The sequence below is a fragment of the Camellia sinensis genome, chromosome 9, assembly GCF_055761805.1.
Source record: "Camellia sinensis isolate YWXY chromosome 9, ASM5576180v1, whole genome shotgun sequence".
Classification (NCBI taxonomy): Eukaryota; Viridiplantae; Streptophyta; class Magnoliopsida; order Ericales; family Theaceae; genus Camellia; species Camellia sinensis.
The window spans coordinates 92955303-92974605 of NC_138969.1; the positions used below are offsets into that span (position 1 = coordinate 92955303).

At 41.3% G+C, this 19303-nt stretch overlaps 1 pseudogene; it reads right to left on the reverse strand.

Annotated features, from left to right (window-relative positions):
* Nucleotides 1-726: 726 nt before the first annotated feature.
* On the reverse strand, nt 727-18334 carry LOC145799620 (putative glycosyltransferase At5g03795; annotated as a pseudogene).
* Between the last annotated feature and the right edge of the window lie 969 nt (nt 18335-19303).

The following is a 19303-nucleotide window of genomic DNA, read 5'->3' on the forward strand; positions in this document are numbered from 1 at the left end:
TGCATGATGGCAAATATGTAATAATGATGTATGTCTTCCAATCCCTATTTCTTTCGCCCTTTTATTTACTTGCCCCTCGGCAAATATGTAATAATTGTTTTTACTTTGCATTTCTCATGCATTAGGATTTGGACACACGCACACTTATTCGGACCTTCTTGCATGATGGCAAATATTTACTAATGGTGTATGTCTTCCAATTCCCATTTCATTCTCTCTTTTATTTACCCGTCTCTCTTGTATGAGGACAAATATGTAATAATGGAGTAGAGCCGAAATTCATTTTATGCTACCATTAATCACAGAAAATTATTTTTTTTTAAAAATAATACATAGCCCAAATTCATTTTAGACGTACAACGGTGTTTTGGGAAGTTGGTAAAAAGTTAATTTTTTGACCTTTTTTTAATTTATTTTGTCTTTTTATGAATAAATTATATGAGAGATAATGTGACCCAAAATAAATAAAAAGTTGAAAGCTGACTTTTTATTAGCTTTCAAAAGACTTCACAATACAAGTTCTGAAATAAATTGGTTTCTTGCTCTCTAGCATTTCTGCATCGAGTAATGTTAGGGATCATGAAATGCATCATAAAATTTTTTCATTATTTGATTAGTGTGTAGTGTTTTATTGTATGTGTAATCCAAATATGAAGAATCTTTCATGATCATTTTTATGATATTTTTTTCATGATCCTGACATTTCTCTTCTGCACCCCTTGCTTGTCACGGCACATCGACATCACGAACTCTGACATTGAGCCTCCTAAGCCAAATAGAATGCAAAAGCATATGAAAAACATCATACCGCCTCGGCGGTGAACTAACCTCAAAATGCCTCCTCCCCTCCCTCCCCCTCTTCACCATCCTCAAATACCTCCTCCCCGAAATCCCCTCCAAAATCCTCTTCAAGTCCGGAATCTCCTTTACTGCTACCACCACCATGAAAGTCTTCCAATTCAAAACATCACTAAAAGGCATCACATAGCGATCCTTAATCAAAACCGGTACACAATCTGTGTAAAGAGCCTCCACTGTCCTCGGGCTCGCTACCTGTCGCCCGAAGGACAAATGCAGAACTTGCTTTGCCTCATCATGGCAAAATATGAGGTGTTTTTGGGGAGGTATTCGGTTGGATTTGGATTGATGGGTCTTTGTGGTGTTGCCAGTGGTGGTGGAGGATGGGCCGGTGGTGGTGCCGGATGGGAGGCAGATTTCGGGAATGGAGACGTCGCGGGAAGGGTTGAATTTTTCGGAGGTGTTGGCGTTGTAGAGGGCTCTAATGGAGTTGTTGTACAGGTTTGGGACTGCAAAGGAAATTTCTAGACGCTGCAAATGCAACACACTGAAATAAATGCTCAAGAATTAACAAGGTTATCCAAAGTGTGAACAAGAATCAACTGAATTTACTCTTTTTGTGGTGCATGGTGCTGTTTTTTGGGTTTGACATGGGTAGACCCATAAAGGCTACAGCCCACTATGAACAACTCAAGCCCACCACTTAGGGCCCAATACATAATCCAATCAATGAAGCCTAGTACCGCTGAAGCCCCACATAGCAATAAGAACCAATGGCATCAAGACACATGGCAAGAGAAGGGCAAGCTACATCAGCAGACAAAGATCTGCAAAGTTATTGCTACGCCACATCGTCATTAATGAGGTCCCTTACAGCATTTATTACGATAACCCCTCTCCGTCGAGACAACACGCCCTCACCCTGAACAAGGTAAGCTACAGCATAGACTTTCGGCCAAGGTGATAGGTCGGAAGGGACAACAAAATGATTACCAAAGGATATAAGCAGACGTTGAAGATAAGAAGAAGGTTAAGCTTTCTATCTCTAATCTCGCTCTATACTCCACTCCACTTCCTAACTTGCTCATCGGAGGGTTCGCTGGGGAACTCCCCGTTCCCCGTTGAACTCTTGTGTAGGTTTTCAGGTGGGCTTGGTCATTCGGACATAGGCTTAAGGAGCGTGGATCAGTCTGACCCATTCTACCATCACGAACTGTATCATCAGTTGGCGCCGTCTGTGGGAATCTTTCTTACTCTGTGCGCCAGTTGTGCTCATTGTCGCCAGAGGCCCTTTCCCAATAACCTTTCCTGTCACCTGCGAAGGTGAATGGTCACGACTAGATCCATGGCTTCCCACCTCAATGTTCCCGACCACCAAGCCGACCCTCCTAATCCAAACAACCCACCACAATACTTTACTGAGCTCACCAACAGCATTAACCGCTTTGCTGAGCAGAACCAAGCTCTAATCAATGCCCTGCTCCAAAGAGACCTTCCCATGCCCTCTCCACCACCTCCAGATATTCCACCCAACCAAGAACGAGTCCCGAGCCATACTATCCAGCAGTCTTATCCACCTAACTTGGAAGGCTTGCAACCTCCTCCCCCAAATATAAATCCACCACCCCGACCCCCACATCCATCGGTCCTGGCACCAATCCCAGAAGGAGAGGCCAGTAGCGTCCAGCCCCCCCTGCCCTCCGGTAGTGACAACATTCCTCTCTGGGATGCAGAACTCCGAGCCATGAAGCTCCAACTCTAAGCGGTCATGCAGAACATCCAGCATAAACCATCTGCCACAGCCAACTTGCCATTCGTTGCCTCCATCCAAGACAAACCTCTACCCCCCAAGTTCAAGATGCCCACCATCGACTCTTTTGACGGTACGACGGACCCAGTCGACCACTTGGAGACCTACAGGACCCTCATGATCCTCCATGCTTTCCCTGACGAAATCATGTGTTGGGCTTTCCCCGTGACACTCAAGGGGTTAGCTCGACTTTGGTTTAGTCAACTGCCAGCAGACTTTGTCTCCACTTTCCAACACCTCAGTGACTGTTTCCTCAGCCATTTCATTGGAGCCCAGCGCCAACGGTGTCCGGCAACCCAACTCCTCAACATCCGTCAGACTGAAGGGGAGTTGCTACGCAGTTTCATTACCCGTTTCAACACCGAAACCCTGCAAGTAGCGGAAAACGATGACAAGGTTATCTTTACGGCTTTCATGGCCGGTCTGCGGTCGTCTGACTTCCTTTTCTCCCTCTCTAAAAACCCCCCGACCTCCATGGCAGCCCTACTCTCCAAAGCCCAAAAATACATGAATGCTGAAGATTCCCTAGCCGTCTGGCAAGATCCTATAACCAAAAACCCGACCCCTAGAGAAAAGAGAAAAGATTCAGAAACTAGAAATACCCAGTACAATAACCAAACATCTTAGTACACTGATCGACCCCCCAGAACCGACCGGTCGGCCCCAGCCCGACCGCCTAGCCGGTTCGAGTGGTACACCCCCTTAAACTCCCCCATGGAACAAGTCCTCCATCAGATCTAGCGGGACTACCCCCTAAAATGGCCCCAACCATCACAGACTCCTTCCAATCGGAAAGACCAGTCCAAATATTGTCGTTTTCACCAGGACCACGGCCATAATATCGATGAGTGTGTTAACCTCAAAGATCAGGTTGAGGGTCTGATTCGTCAAGGACGCCTCAGTCGATTCACGGATACTCTCCCTCAGCAAAGGCAACGGACTGAACCCATCAAAAACAACTACCGGCGCACCCCTCCCCGACAGCCGGCATAGCCTAACCAAGGTCATGATCGCCCTCCACAGCAACCTCGGGCACAAGGTAACCCCGCCCCACCTGTTGGAGAAATCAGAGTTATCTCCGGCGGGCTTGCTTGTGGAGGACCATCCCGGTCGGCTCAGCGGACAGAACTCAGAAAAATAAGGCAGGGCTCAGACAAAGAAGTTGCCACTATGGACCGACCCTCCAAACACCCCAGGCAGTGGACCGGGCCTATCACCTTTACGGACGACGACTGCACATGCATCCGTTATCCTTATGACGACCCTCTCGTCATTACCGCCCTCATCTCCAATTACAAGGTCAGACGGGTTCTCGTCGACAACGGCATTTCTTCAGACATCATCTTCCTCAATTGCTTCCGCTAGCTCAAGATTGGGGAAGAAAGTCTGTCTCCCCTCCAAACGCCTTTGGTCAGTTTCACTTGCGACCAGGTTACCTCCATCGGCTCCATCGATCTTTCTATCACAATTGGCGAGTACCCGCGGCAGGCCACAAAGTTGCTCACCTTCCTCGTTGTTGATTGCCCCTCTGCCTACAACATCATCCTTGGCCGCACTGCCCTAAATGCTTTCCAAGCTATCACATCCACTTACCACCTTGCCATCAAGTTCCCCACCGATCTTGGGGTCAGAACAGTAAGGGGAGAGCAGACCGTGGCCAGAGAATGTTATGTCGCCTCACTTAAAGAAGTCAAGCTGAAGGAGGCTATGATCATTGAAGGACTTGATGTCAGAGATGAGGACGAGCTGGTCAGAGGGGAACCAGTGGAGGAGCTCGTCGAGGTCCTCGTCGACCCCACCAACCTGGCCAAAACCGCCAAGATCGGTAGCTAACTATCCTCCCAAGCCAAGGCCGACCTCACCGCCCTCCTAGTTGAACACAACGACGTGTTTGCCTGGACTCACTCCGATATGTCGGGTATCTATCCCTCCTTCATCAGCCACCGTCTCAGTGTTGAGCCCTATTTCCGACCTATTCGCCAGAAGCAGCGCATTTTTCACCCGGAATGCAATAACCTTATTGCTTCTGAAGTAGACAAACTCTTTGAGGCACAGTTTATCACTAATGTGGACTACCCCAAATGGCTGTCGAATGTGGTTCTGGTTTGTAAAAATAATGGTAAATGGCGACTCTGTGTCGACTACTCCGACCTCAACCGAGCTTGCCCCAAGGACAGCTACCCTCTCTCTTGCATAGATCTGCTGGTCGACGCCACGACCGGTCATCAAATGCTTAGTTTCATGGACGCCTTCTCTGGATACAACCAAATCTTGATGCACGTATCTGACCAGGAGCACACCTCCTTTATTACCGACCGAGGCACCTACCATTACCGTGTGATGCCATTTGGATTGAAGAATGCCGGGGCCACTTACCAACGGTTGGTCAATGCCGTCTTCCATCATCAGATAGACCGAAACATGGAAGTATACGTCGATGACATGCTGGTCAACAACAAGCTCTCCACCGATCATCTGGCCGACCTGCGAGAAACCTTCGCCACCCTACGAAAGTACCAGATGAAGCTCAATCTGGAAAAATGTGCCTTCGGCGTAGGATCTGGGAAGTTTTTGGGATCATGGTCAGTCAGCGGGGCATCGAGGCTAACCCCGAAAAGATTAAGGTCTTAATCGAAATGCAGTCACCCAGAACGGTCAAGGAGGTTCAGAGGCTTACTGGCCGAGTGGCCGCCCTCAACCGCTTCATTTCCCGAGCAACGAATAAGTGCCTCCCTTTCTTCAAAATCATTCGGCAAACTTTTAAATGGATGACAGAATCTGAAGAGGCCTTTCAACAGTTGAAACAGTGCATGGCTAATTTTCCATTTGAAGAGGCCTTTCAACAGTTGAAGAGGCCTTTCAACAGTTGAAGCAGTGCATGGCTAATAATCCTGAAACAAAAGAAAGTCAATCATACAATTTCATTTCATTTTCCAAAATCCTTCAACTATAACTAATAAAAGAAAAAGGGAAAAGAGAAAAAAATTACTAATTTTCAAAATTTACCAAAATACCCCTACACAATCACCACCATCCCACCCTACAACAAATCCGCAGGACTCACCAAGATTAAGAAATTAATCACAGAAAAATATTTAAAAAAAATAATATATAGCCCAAATTCATTTTAGATATAAAGAAGAAGAGGGGGCAGTAGATGGGGAGGGGCCGCCGAGCATGTCGGTGGTGGTACCGGATGGGAGGTGGATTTTGGGGATGGAGACGTCGCAGGAAGGGTTGAATTTTTCGGAGGTGTTGGCGTTGTAGAGGGCTCTAATGGAGTTGTTGTACAGGTTTGGGACTGCAAAGGAGATTTCTGGACCCTGCAAATGCAACACACTGAAATAAATGCTCAAGAATTAACAAGGTTATCCAAAGTGTGAACAAGAATCAACTGAATTTACTCTTTTTGTGGTGCATGGTGCTGTTTTTTGGGTTGTTTGTTTGATGAAAACAAATGTTTCACAAAACCACCATGCTAGGGTTTCTTCAGAGAAATTATTTTGTTACACTTTTTTCTTCTTCTTCTTCTTTTTTTTTTCCTCAACAAAAGTCAGTTATTAATTGTTAGATTAACACTAATGAGAATTAACGTCTCTATCCTTGCAAAGTACCAAGTATTTACTTCGTAATTCAATTATTTTGTTACGCTTGATGATGTGTATACACACTCTTTGATTGGTTAAGATAGTATAAGAAAAAAAAAATTCTATTAACTTGAAATTTATATATACATTTTTGTCGTGAATTATTTTTTGTGGCGGAGATCAAATCGGTGAACTATGGGATTTGTGAAATGAATTTGAGAGAAATTATTCAATGTTTCTGAAATACCATGTATCTGTACTCCTTAACCAATCATTATTCAATATGTCTCTTATATTTTCCAATCACCCAACACAATACCCCATATACCCACATTCTCCACTAATTATAATGCTATAGAATATCACATGTCTATATTCCGGGATTATTGAATAATTACCCTAAATTTGAACTATTGATTTTTATTTTTAAATAAATTTTAAGTAACAAATTCTGAATTTATAACCCCTTTGTAAGAGAAAAGCTATAAAATGAGAACACAAGAAATGTACTCAAAATGTTAAAATGTACGGTAAAACCTATATTTTTTGTTGATATTTTTTTAGTAAATTTTTTAGATACAATGCATTGCTAATAGGATAATAAATCTCATTAAAGTGTAACGGATCTTTCTTTTTTTTTTTTTTTTTGGTTATCGGCTAAAAAGAGAGATTTTGTTGACGAAAAAATAATTATAAAGTAATGAAATACATCAATAAAGGGGGAAGAAAGTGCAAAAGCATCACAATAAAGCAACCCCATCCCAACTAGGTTGACACCGAGAAGCATGCCCTATTATTTGCAAGCACTAATTCTCACAAGTTGATGAGCTACCAACAAGACCGCAACAACAGAAACAAAACTGATAGCAACACCAGCCCAAAAGGACCAATGCACTACTAAACTACATTACACAGCTGATCTGTTTCAAATTGGTTACTAAATCATGCATTGAGTAATCAATCCCTTCCATGTGTAGCTTTGCCCATATGGACTGAGTAATCGGATCTCATTTAAAGTGAATGAATGTATTTTATTCACATATTTTATTAGTTGAGTCAAGTGGGAATAAAATCATACTCTCCTTAGCGTAGCAAACAAATTCAATCAATCAAGTTAAAAATTTGACTCTCTCTATCTATTTATGAAATGTTTAATCTGATATATTCTCATGATATCTACAATTAATCTCATATTAAATTCGGCCAAACCAACCGTACTAATTAAAGACAAGTCTACAAAACTATTTTATACTCTCTGCACATATAATGTTACGTGTGTAAGAAAATCAATACATAACCCAAATTCGTTTTGGCCTCTTATTTTTATAATTTTTTGTGCGAAATTAGCATAACTAGTTGATTTTGGTTGCAAGAGAAGATTAAATAGAAGCAAATTAAGAAGTGATGACTTACCCAATCATGGCAACCAAGCATGAAATGATAAGCACCAGGGCTTCGATTCCAGTAAGGATATTTGTTGGCAATGACATCAACATAGTCCTTGGCTGTGTTCTTTATGGGACCCAATCATGAGAATCAACAACATAAACAACTTGAGTTATCATTGTCACACTGAATGGAAGGAAATAAAGATGGGCTCTCTCTGGATCTCTGGTCCTAAACTTGCTAATCTCCATGCTTTGAATGAACAGTCCCTCTATGGCATATGTGTGCTTGCAGGGACCACAGTGGAACACTGGTGGGTCTCCTTCTTCATATACAAATACCTTTAGTTGCTTTTCCATCTCCAAGTAGCTCCTGCAGTTTGGATTAAAAATTATTTTAGAGATTTTATTATCAATATTGAAAAATAAATACAACATGAACATTTGTTTGATAACGTTGTCGGTTTCATGTTTTATGTTACATAAGATAGGAACAAATGTTTTGAAAACAAAGAAACGTGTTTTGTGAAATTTGAGTGATAATTGAAACATGAGGTACTAGTACTAATAAAGTGATATTTAAGTGAAAGTTGGAGAGTAAAAAACGTAATTTTTCATACAAAATTTTTCTTCTAATAAACTTAAAATGTGGTCACATGAGCATTTTTTGTCTAAATTTTTAACAGAAGTGAAAGGAGAACGACATTGAAACATTAGTTAAAGTGGTCGCAATTAAAGATATTGGATAATAGTTAAATTTGGATAAAATTTTGATGGTGATAAGTGTAATTTATCTGAATTTTTAATATATTTATGATAGAATTATAATGTCGTAATTCAATTATTGTTGAAACTATAGTGACCTTGATCCAATTTATATTTTTTTTCTGCAATTTACTCTAATGCTGTGTTTGGTTAGGGGATTTTGGGAGGGATTTGGAAAAGGAAAGGGAAAAGGTGTGTGAAACTAGGTAAAATGTAGGTATATTTTTTTCAAATTTTACCTACATTTTCCATTTCTTTTTCCAAATCCCTCATCAAATCTCCAAACCAAACACAACATAAAAGTACAAGTTTAAGATTCATCCTATCCCTTTTATGAATGAAAAAAACAAGGAAGGGAAAATTATAATGTTGATTCTCTTATTTGAGTGAAATTTCACTAATTTTAATTTAAATAATTTCAACCATACATTTGTAATTTTGTTATAATCTGGTTCATTCAACACTTATCGTTAAAATTTTGAACGAAAAAAAGATCATGTGCAAAAATTAGAGGGACCAAAGTATAATTCAAAAGAAATTTTAAGGACTATTGAAGTTACTCCGATAGTTTTACTTTGATTTTTTTAATTTCACACGTGACTTTTTTTATATAAAATATATATTTTTTTGATCGGCAAATAAATCTTTATTGATGAAAACATACCAGATATGATAAGATACATCTACAAAGAAGAGTTTAGAGCTAACATGAAGCTCCAAGCGCTAGTTGGTGAGGAACCAACAAAAAGGAAAGCAAAAAGCGCTGCCACAACAACAGACAGAGAAGAGAAAAGAAAAAAAAAGAAAGATAGGAGCAGCTGAGGCAACTCCAACAACAAACAGCACACAGACATTCATCTCTTACAACCATCTAACACATTGACATTTATCCCAATCAGTCATCAAACAAGCATAATAGCACACAGCACATTCAAGCATCCAGCATGAACTCCTAACACGGTAGCAACCAATCCGAACACAGCAGCACCAGACCAGCACGGCAGACCAGATCAGTTGCAGACCAGTAGAAGAGCTACCTAGTAGCAGACCACCAAAAACCAGTTGTAGTCTCACTATAGCAGTTGCAACCAACTATAACTGTCTCACTATAGTAACAGACCAACAAAAAACACCCATCAGTTGTATCCTACCAAAAAACACCCCACAGAAACCATAATCTCCCTTCAAATGCATATGAATATCTGCAATTCTAATCAGAATATCAACTGATTTCTATTTACTTCACAGCAAACAATCAGCAAACAGAGCTCTGAAGCAGAGGACCACTGATGATGAATACACCCAGACAGATCAGCAGACAGATCAGCTTTAACCAAAATCACCCAGACAGATCAGTAGAGCAGACTAGCAGATCAGAACAGAATCAAAAAGGTTAACAGATCAGCAGAGAAGAGTAGGAGGATCAAAAAGTAAAGACCAACTGTGGAATCAGGAACAAAGCTTGATTTGATTCCATTTGAAAGCTAAATCATCAATTGAGAATGAGAAGTTCTTAATAGATGCTTTCAACCAAAAAGTTGTTCTGATTTTGATTAATTCACACAGGCCAAAGAAATTGGGTTGAGTCTCAGAGAAGACACATTCGTTCCTGTGCTACCAAAAAGACCAAAGAACAATAAGGGGGATAGCTTTCCAAATTAGCCTATCAAAGCTCTTCAATCTACCACCCAACCACCAATTGAGAAGGCCTTCCACAGAGTTATTAATGCACCAGTAAAATCCCCAATCATGAATAAAAGAAGACCATATCAACCAAGAAAAGGGGCAAAGAAGCAAAACATGAACAACAGATTCAGGTTCAACTCTGCATAAGGGCCAAAGAATGGAATCACTGCTATTCAGAGTGCCAAGTTTGTGCAAAAATTCTGCAGATTTGATTTTGTTTTTCCATGCCAGCCAACAAAAAAATGAAACCTTGGGGGGAGTAGTTCTATTCCAAATGGATTTACAGATTCTGAGATTGGGGCCGAAATTAGAGCTACTAAGAGAGTAGAGAGAGGACAAAGAGAACTCACTACGATTTGTAGATGCGCAAGCCCAAGACAAACAGTCTACTCTATCAAGACTCAAAGAAGGAGCAGAGGAAAGGACACCAAGCAATCTAGCTTCTTCAGCCAATTCCCATACATATAACACTCTTCTATGGGGTAAATTCCAATCATTTGAACTGGTTTTCCTTGCAAAGAATTGGTGGAGAGAACCTTCTTTATCAGTTGAAAGATTAAAGAGATGTGGAAAATCAATCTTAAGACAAAAGTTACCACACCACCGATCATGCCAAAATTTGATTCTATTTCCATTTCCCACTTTAATAAGGCAGTTGCCCAAGTAGAAATTGCAAATAATACTGCTATGAGTCCCAATGGACATGATGTCCTTCCACAGTGTGGAATGTTTATAAGAGGGCTTCATTGGTGGAAACCAACACAGCTCATCAACCTTATATTTACTACAAATAGCTCTCCTCCGAAGAGCATTGATTTGAGTTCCAAATTTCCACCACTATTTGAGTAACAAGCAAGCATTGACATCTCTGATCCTTCTGATACCCAGCCCCCCTTGATCTATGCTCTTTGTAACCTCCACCCATTTCACAAGGTGAACTTTCCTTTTAATGGCATTACCACCCCATAAAAAATTAGCCTCAATCTTTTCAATTTCTCTAGCCACACCTTCAGGCATCTTAAATAAAGAAAGAAAATACACTGGTAGACTGGATAAAGTAGACTTGATCAAAATTAGTCTTCCTACAAATGACAACAGTTTTCTCTTCCACCTGGAAAGTCTAGATCTAAATTTGTCAAGCACAAGCTTTCAAGTAGATTTCCTACTAGGGTTAGCACCAAGGGGCAGCCCCAAAAATTTAGAAGCCTGGCAAAAGAGAGCAGTAAAGCATCAGCCACACCAATACCACACACCACACTTTTGTGGTAATTAATTATGAGACCAAAGAGAGCTTCAAAGCATCTGAGAATTCTTTTGACAAGGACCATCTGATCCTAATCTACTTCAGAAAAAAGAATTGAGTCATTGGCAAATTGCAGATGAGATAAGAGAACATCATTAGCCCTAACTAACACACCTTTGAGAATGCCAAGATTAATTGCTTTGCCCAAAAGTATGTTGAGCCCTTCAGATACTATATTGAACAGGAAAGGTGATAGCGGATCACCCAGCCTAAGACCTCGTTGGGGTGAGAATTCCTTTGTTGGTGATCCATTCACAAGAATCGAAATTCTAGCTGTAGAGACACACGTTTTCATCCAAGAAGTCCATTGGGATCCAAAACCAAAACTAGACAGCAAAGAGAATAGGAATTCCCAGTTTACAGAATCAAAGGCTTTCTCAAAATCCAACTTTAAAATCAGACCTTGTTTCTTGGCTTTCTTCCATCCATCCACCACTTCATTGGCAATGAATATCCCATTAATGATATTTCTCCCACCTATAAAAGTCGTCTGAGTTTCACCAATAATTGTGGGTAACACTGGCTTCAATCTATGTGTTAGAACTTTTGCCAAAATTTTGTATAGAAAACTCACAAGACTAATGGGTCGATAATCAGACAGATTAATGGGATTTTCCAACTTAGAGATGAGAGTAATAAATGTACTATTAATGCCATAAGTGAGCCTGCTGTTCTTATCTAATTCTTTAAAAAATTGCATAATCTCATGCTTCATGACGTTCCAAAATTTTTGATAGCACAACAGGTTGAACCCATCTGAGCCTGGGGTTTTGTTGCTATTGCAATCTTTAATTGCTGCTAAGACCTCAGCTTCAGTGAACTCTGGAACAAGGTAATGAGAAACATAATCTGCCTCTATAGTCTTGAACACCTCTCCCAAGACAGGTCTTTTAAGCCAATCTTCAGCAAAATGAGTCTTAAAGTGTTGAAAAACCTCATACTTGACCCTGCTAGGCTCCTTATGAGACACTCCATTGACAGTAATAGAGGTGAGCAGGTTTCTACTCGGTCTGAGATTAGGAAAAACATGAAAGAACCTAGTATTTCTATCCCTATTCAAAGTCCAGTTCAGTCAGGACTTTTGATGCCATAACGACTCCACCATTCTGTAAAGCTTCCACACTTCTTGTCTGATAATTCTTTTTCTTATCTTTTTTGAATCTAGCAGTGCTCTATCCTCTACCATAATGTCAAATGTATGCAACTCCTCCTCTGAAGCCTTAAGTTTGGATGTGATATTACCAAACACCTGAATATTCCATTTTTTTAATTCCATCTTTAGGTGCTTAAATTTTTGAATAAGCCTGAATCTGGCCCATCCAGAGAAAGAACTGTTGTTCCAGCAATTGACAAAAAGTCTTGAGAAGCTTGGGTGTAAGGTCCAAGTGTTTAAAAATCTGAAAGGTCGAGGCCCCCAATCTCTTTTATCTTCCATCATCAATAAAGGGCAGTGATCCGAGATTAATCTAGGCAGGCCCCAAAGTTTCATTCTAAAGTTAACCAACCACTCAGGACTGAGCAAGACTCTATCAATTCGGTTCCACTTCTCAAAGTTCTGGGCATTACACCAAGTGAATTTCCTTCCATACAGAGGTAGATCATTGAGCTCACATTTCCCAATAAAATCATTCAATTGTTTCATCTCCCTGTCCCTTCTGGAACAACCTACCCTCTCCCCAATATGCCTAATCTCATTGAAGTCACCTCCCAAGCACCAAGGATCAGGGAAAAAAACCTTGAGCTTTAGTATATCATCCCAAAAATTGTCATTCACACTGACATCATTGGGTGCATATATATTCAACAAAACACAATCAAAGGAGTTGTATAGAGAACTAGAAAGTAATATGTACCTCCTATTACAACAGCAGCCAGATAGTTGAAAAATAGCAAGATCCCAAATGCATAGAAGCCCACCAGCAGATCCATTAGGATCTACAAACATATATTCCATGTTTCTGCTTCCCCAAAGCCCCCTAACAACATTTTCTGAAACCACTACTTTCTTGGTCTCTTGAAAGAAAACAATATCAATAAGTTTATCCTTTAGAAGGCTTTTGATTCTACTCTTCTTCTCAGGTTTCCCCAAACCCCTAATATTCCAGGAAAGTAGCTTCATCAAGAAACAAAAGAAACACACTCAAGGCACCCATCTACAACATATTTCTGCTGAGCCTTCCCTTCCTTGATAATTCTCTCCTTGTCCTTAAGCTCTAGATCAATGATCTTGCTTAGAGCAACATCTTCCATCCCATTAAAGTTGATACCTAGGGATTTCCCCAAATGCATTGTGTCTTTAGCTTCTTGAAGGAGACAGTTGTTGAAAGATGACGAATTTTCAGATAGATTTGAATGGGCAAGAGCAGAAGCAGCTGGTCTGAAAATGACAGACTTTGAGGAATGCTTATGAACTACAGAAACCCTGTAGCCATGAATTCTAGCAAAGCTAGAGAATCTCTCAAACTGAGACTTCTTTTTCCCCATTTTCTTCATAAGTTACTGGAGTTTTGGGTTGGGAGCCAGAGGCTTGAATTGGCCAGAACGATAAGGGGTCAAAATACTCTTGCCAGCAGAGAGATTAGGGCCAGCAGATTGCATATGAGGAATTGATGAGGCCAAAGTAACAAGATTGCCATGATTGTTACTAACCAACTCCTTGGGCCTATTGGAAGGGCCACAATCTACGAACTTATTTGAAGAATGGACCAGATTCACTTCTAAGTTAATGCCAGGCCCAATGTCTTTTCTGAACTCCTTGGCCAAATTCATTTCCAAGTAAATGCCAGGTCCAAGCCCATCACCAGCTTCATTGAAATTTTTGATAAACCCAGAGGTATAGACTTGAGGGATACACCTAAGGTTGTCATCATTACTTTTTGAATTTCGATCTGACCTTTCCAACAGAGGCTCCTCAACGCATGCTTCCTTTTCTCTGTTGAAGCCTCCTACGACTGATGTCTCCTCAACAACAGTATCCACTGCCTCACCTATGTGACTGATAGAAAGCCCCTGCCGTTGTGCTACCACCTCATCGCCGTCGTTCTTGATTCTAACGTCTGCCCCTGAAATGTTTCTACTCTCCTCACTGTAGCAGGTTCCGATGGAGCTGAACTCCTCCAAGACGTTGTGTTTCAAGCTATCAGAGTATATTAGATGATCTTCACAGACTAGAATGGGATGTGAACTGCCATTACACTTCAAAATGATAGTTCTGTTAATAAGTTCCATACACGCAATGGCCACTCTAATTCTAGCATGAGAGAATGACTTTGGTTGACAGAGATCACGCTCTAAACTGAGAACAGAACTCCATGTGCGCCCAATGTTATTTAGAGTATTTCTATTCTAGAGATTCAGTGGTATACCATAACACCTCAGCCATACACGTCTCTCATGTTGTAAATGAAAGCCAGGCTTCCATTCCACTACGAAAAGACTCCAATCCTTGAACCAATCTTGGAGCTGGCCGATGTTTGAATACAGTTCCGCTTGAGATTTAAAAGACAATATTATGTCGCGACCTCTCCCTTTTCTGACCTCTATCTATTCCAACCCTTTCTCCTTCAGAACTTTTGAAATAATGTGAGTGAGATATTCTGTATTGAATCTGATGATTGCACTTTCATATAGCCAACCATTGCCCTTTTCAAAGGCTTGTATCTCTATACTTTCTTCCCCAGCCGCAGAAGGAGTGTCCCCTTTTAGTACTTTTGCAAAAGATCTATGACCAACAAATGCAGCCTTTCCACTAATGTTGTTTGTATAAGGGGCCCTTCTGGAAGGCTAGGGCTTCCCCCTGCTCTGTTCATCTCTGCTATTTATATCATAAGCAGTAACTTTGACCTCCAGCACCTTATCATCCACCAAAAGGCCATTCCTTTTTTGAATGGCTATAGTTGCTGCTACCTGACAGTCATATCTCACAAACTCGAAACGAGAGTTTGTCGCTTTCCTTCTTTTGTAGGGGATAAATGCTTCCATCACAATCCCAAAATTTGTAAAGAGTTTGAACAGAGCTTTTGCATCCATTGCTGAGGGTATGTTGTCCACGAAACAGTAAAAACTCCATGCCTTGCTTCATTGCCTTGTGCTCCACCTCCTCTCCGTTGTCTCAGCACCGGAATCCAACCTCCACTCGTATCTCTCTTTTTAGAGTTCAGAAACATGTTGAAGTTGCGAAATCTCCAAATCAGGAATTATATTTATTTATGGCGTAGTTGTCGACATGATATTGCAAAATCGTAATGTTTTTTCAAAAAAATATTTTTCTACAAAAAATAAATAACTTCGCACAAAGTTTAAGAGGACATTCTTAAAATTCTCTATCATATTCATTATCAAATATAACAAAAACAAAATAAAACAATACTTGTGAGATATTTTATATAAAATATTAACAGCATATAATGAAGAGACCACATTATAACGAAACTTTAAATACATGATTCAAATTGAAATTACAAAAACTCAAGTAACACTTCGATTCAATTAAACTATAAGGAGTACTAGCATAAGTTACCCCAAAAAAAAAAAAAGAAAAGAAAAGAAAAAAGAATTGAAAAATCCCACTATGATTTACAAGCAATGTTAAAAATGGGTAACCTGTGAAAGGCAGTGGCATTCCAATAAATAGGACCAGTAGGGGTATACTCAGGGTCTTGAGTAGTGTGATGATCTTCACCAGTTGTTATGGCTTCTCTTATTGCAGCTCGAGCATATCCTAGACTTGCTTCAAGCCTCTCTAAGTAACTGCACTTCTTCTCTATTCTTGCACTCATTGGTGTAGGAACAAAAATTTGGGGTCCATTCATGCTATTATTCCATATCCCTTCCTTCTTCCCTACCTGTTTTTGATTATGAAACGAATAATTCCACAATAACACATAGAATTTTTCTTGGAAATATGCAAAATCAAGAGGGAAAATTATACTCATTTCTCCTAAATTTTAAAAAATATATAATCAATATCACACTTTTGATATAATTATATTGACATTTTTTTAATAAGGCTAAAATAATCTAAATATAAATAAATATATATTTTAGTAAAAATATATGATAATATCAATTTTTTTCATTAACATGACTAAAGAATTATTGATAAAAAAATATTTATCTCTTATGTGAATTAAAAATTTAAAAAAGACTAATATAATAATGTCAAAAATATGAGATAAATTGTATTATTTTTTTTTTTAAACTTAGACGAGGTGAGTGTAATTCACCCAAATAGAATTTAGTGTGTATGTCATCTGCATAGCACATTTCGTGTCATCTGCGTAATGATACGACACTAATCATGGTGATGTCATGTTAAATAATATACAAAAATTATAACATCGTAGCATTGCTTTAAAAGTTATTATTAGAGAATAGTGTATGGACGTCAACAAAAACCAACCAGCTAAAAAGACTAATTTGCCACTCATGGTCAATAATTATTAAAGACAAAAATTTGTGTGAATTCTTTATTGTATTGATTTGATTATTTCTTTCCATTATAGATTATTTATTTATTTATTTATTTATTTTTTGTAGTTGTAGCTTTTCTAATTATGTATGATGATACTGTTTGTTCCAATGGATGGATCGGACTGGTTCAAGCTCCTCAAGCCCAGGTCCAAATAATCAAGCCCACCGGATAACCTGTAAACAAGTTCAACGGGGAACGGGGTAGTCCCCCAGTGAACCCTCCGACGAGCAAGTCAGGAAGAGAAGTAGAGTGTAGAGGGAGAGATTAGAGATAGAAAAGCTTAACCTTCTTCTTGTCTTCAACGTTTGCTTATATCCTTTGGTAATCATTTCACTGTCCCTTCCGACCTGACCTCCTCGTCGAAAGTCTATGCTGTAGCTTACCTTGTTCAAGGTAAGGGGGTCCTGTTCTGACGGAGAGGTGTTGTCGTAATAAATGCTGTGATGGGCTGCATTAATGGTGATATGCAGTGGCAATAACTTTGCTGATCTTTGTCTGTTGATGTAGCTCGTCCTTCACCTGTCATGTGTCTGAATGTCATTGGCTCTTTATGCCATGTTGGATTCCAACTGTCCTAGACCTCACCAACTGGGTTATGTATTGGGCTCCAAGTGATGGGCTTGGGTTGTTCATAGTGATTCATGGCCTTTATGGGCTTATACATGTCAGTAGTCCCCCATTCCCGAGTGCAGCTTTAGTCCAACGAAGGGAATACTAATGAAGAAGATGAGGGTGTTAAGGGTTGGCAGGATGGAGGTCGACCGACAGGGGTGACCGAAAGGGTGAACCGATCGAGAGGTGGTCCGACCGTGCAGGGTGACCGAGTGGAAAGGCCGACCACGAGGAGGGCCGACCATAAAGGGTGGCCGAGTGGGAGGGTCGACCACGAGGAGGGCCGACCGCGAAGGGTGACCGAGTGGGAGGGTCGACCACGAAGGGTGACTGAGTAGGAGGGTCGACGACGAGGAGGGTCGACCGCGAAGGGTGGGGTGGAGGGGCGTGGGGCTCAAGAGATGGCGTGTCACGTGGTGATTTGGAGTGGAAAAGACAGGGTAATGAGAGGAGACAGTGGATCGTGGTCGTACACGTGGCAACATCCCGCGGGGGGGTGGGGGGAGATTAGGCGTTAGATCAGAAATGAAACGATAGGTCATTATGGGTGTTGAAAAGACAATTTTGGCGGATGATTTGAAAAGTTTTCAAACTGGCGAAAATCAATTGGGATCCTTGGAATACGGGCAAACCGTGGGCTTTTGGCATTATTCGATTCACCTACTTGTTTACGAAAAATCAAAATATTCAAAGTGTGAATTCCTTTGTTGCTCACGATACACCTCTGCAACACTTTTTCAATTTCCTTGCACCTGCATCCGAAGCGATTCGCAGACATACCATAGAAATGGCCCAAGAAGGAGCTGCGAATGTCAGGGTGGATCCACTTGGTGATAATGATGCAGTGGAGTTAGCGCAGCAATATAGGATGGAGAGGATGGGGGAGTCGGTGGTACGATCCCATGGTTCCACCATGATAGCAGCTCTAAAGCCAATCAGCCAGGCAGAACCAGATCACTGGCATACAAAGGCAGATAGATCAACGGTGACTGCAGCAGATTTAATGCCTGCTGAAATAGAGTTATTGTTGCTGATGTCGACGGAGAGGCCGTCCGACGCCAGGCCAGGGGAGTTTGCCCTTTATGAGGAAGCATTGAAGGGAAGACTGAGGCTGCCCCTGTCGCAAGTGGTGGTAGATGTCCTGAATCGTTTGGAGGTAGCACTGGGCCAACTAATGCCCAATGCGTGGAAGATCTTACTGGCTTATGCAAGTGCGTGGCCGAAGGCGAACGAAAGGGCGGCCATGACAGTAGACGAATTCTTCGCATGTTACAAGGCCTCAGGGCAACAAGAGACTTGGGTCACTCTGCAGGCTGCAGCAGGGAAAGGGCTGGTGGCGGGGCTGCTATCATCGATCAAAGGGTGGAGACCACGGTGGTTCTATGTGTCTGCCAGTGGAGGGGTTGGAGTGCGCACCATTTGGAAAGTGCCCACCAAGTCTGTGGAGCCAAAGCTGGGAGCAGCAGCAGAGGAGCGGGTGAAAAGGGTAAAGGAATGGAGGGAGAAGGAAGGGGCCAGATTGGACGAGCTCGTTCAGCCGTCGGCTTTGTTTGAGGCAGGGTTGGGTCCACAGCCGAGTGGTGGGGACCTCGACCGAACGGAGTTGGAGGCAAGGAGGAAGGCTCAAGAGGCGGAGGACCAGACCATCTCGGCCAAAGCCCAAAAATTCAAAGAGTCGTAGGCAGACCGACCGCCACAGTCGGTTGCGGGGGAGAGGATCCGACCTCGCCCCAAACCCTTGGGGGAAAAAGACTTAAGTGAATTTGTGCCACGACTGCCCCCAATAGATCCCTTGAAGGAGAGGCTTTGAAGGAGATGGAGGTGAGGGGCGTAGTGAAGAAGAAGAGGAGAGTGAGAATGAGTGAAGAAGAGCCTGCCCTGAAG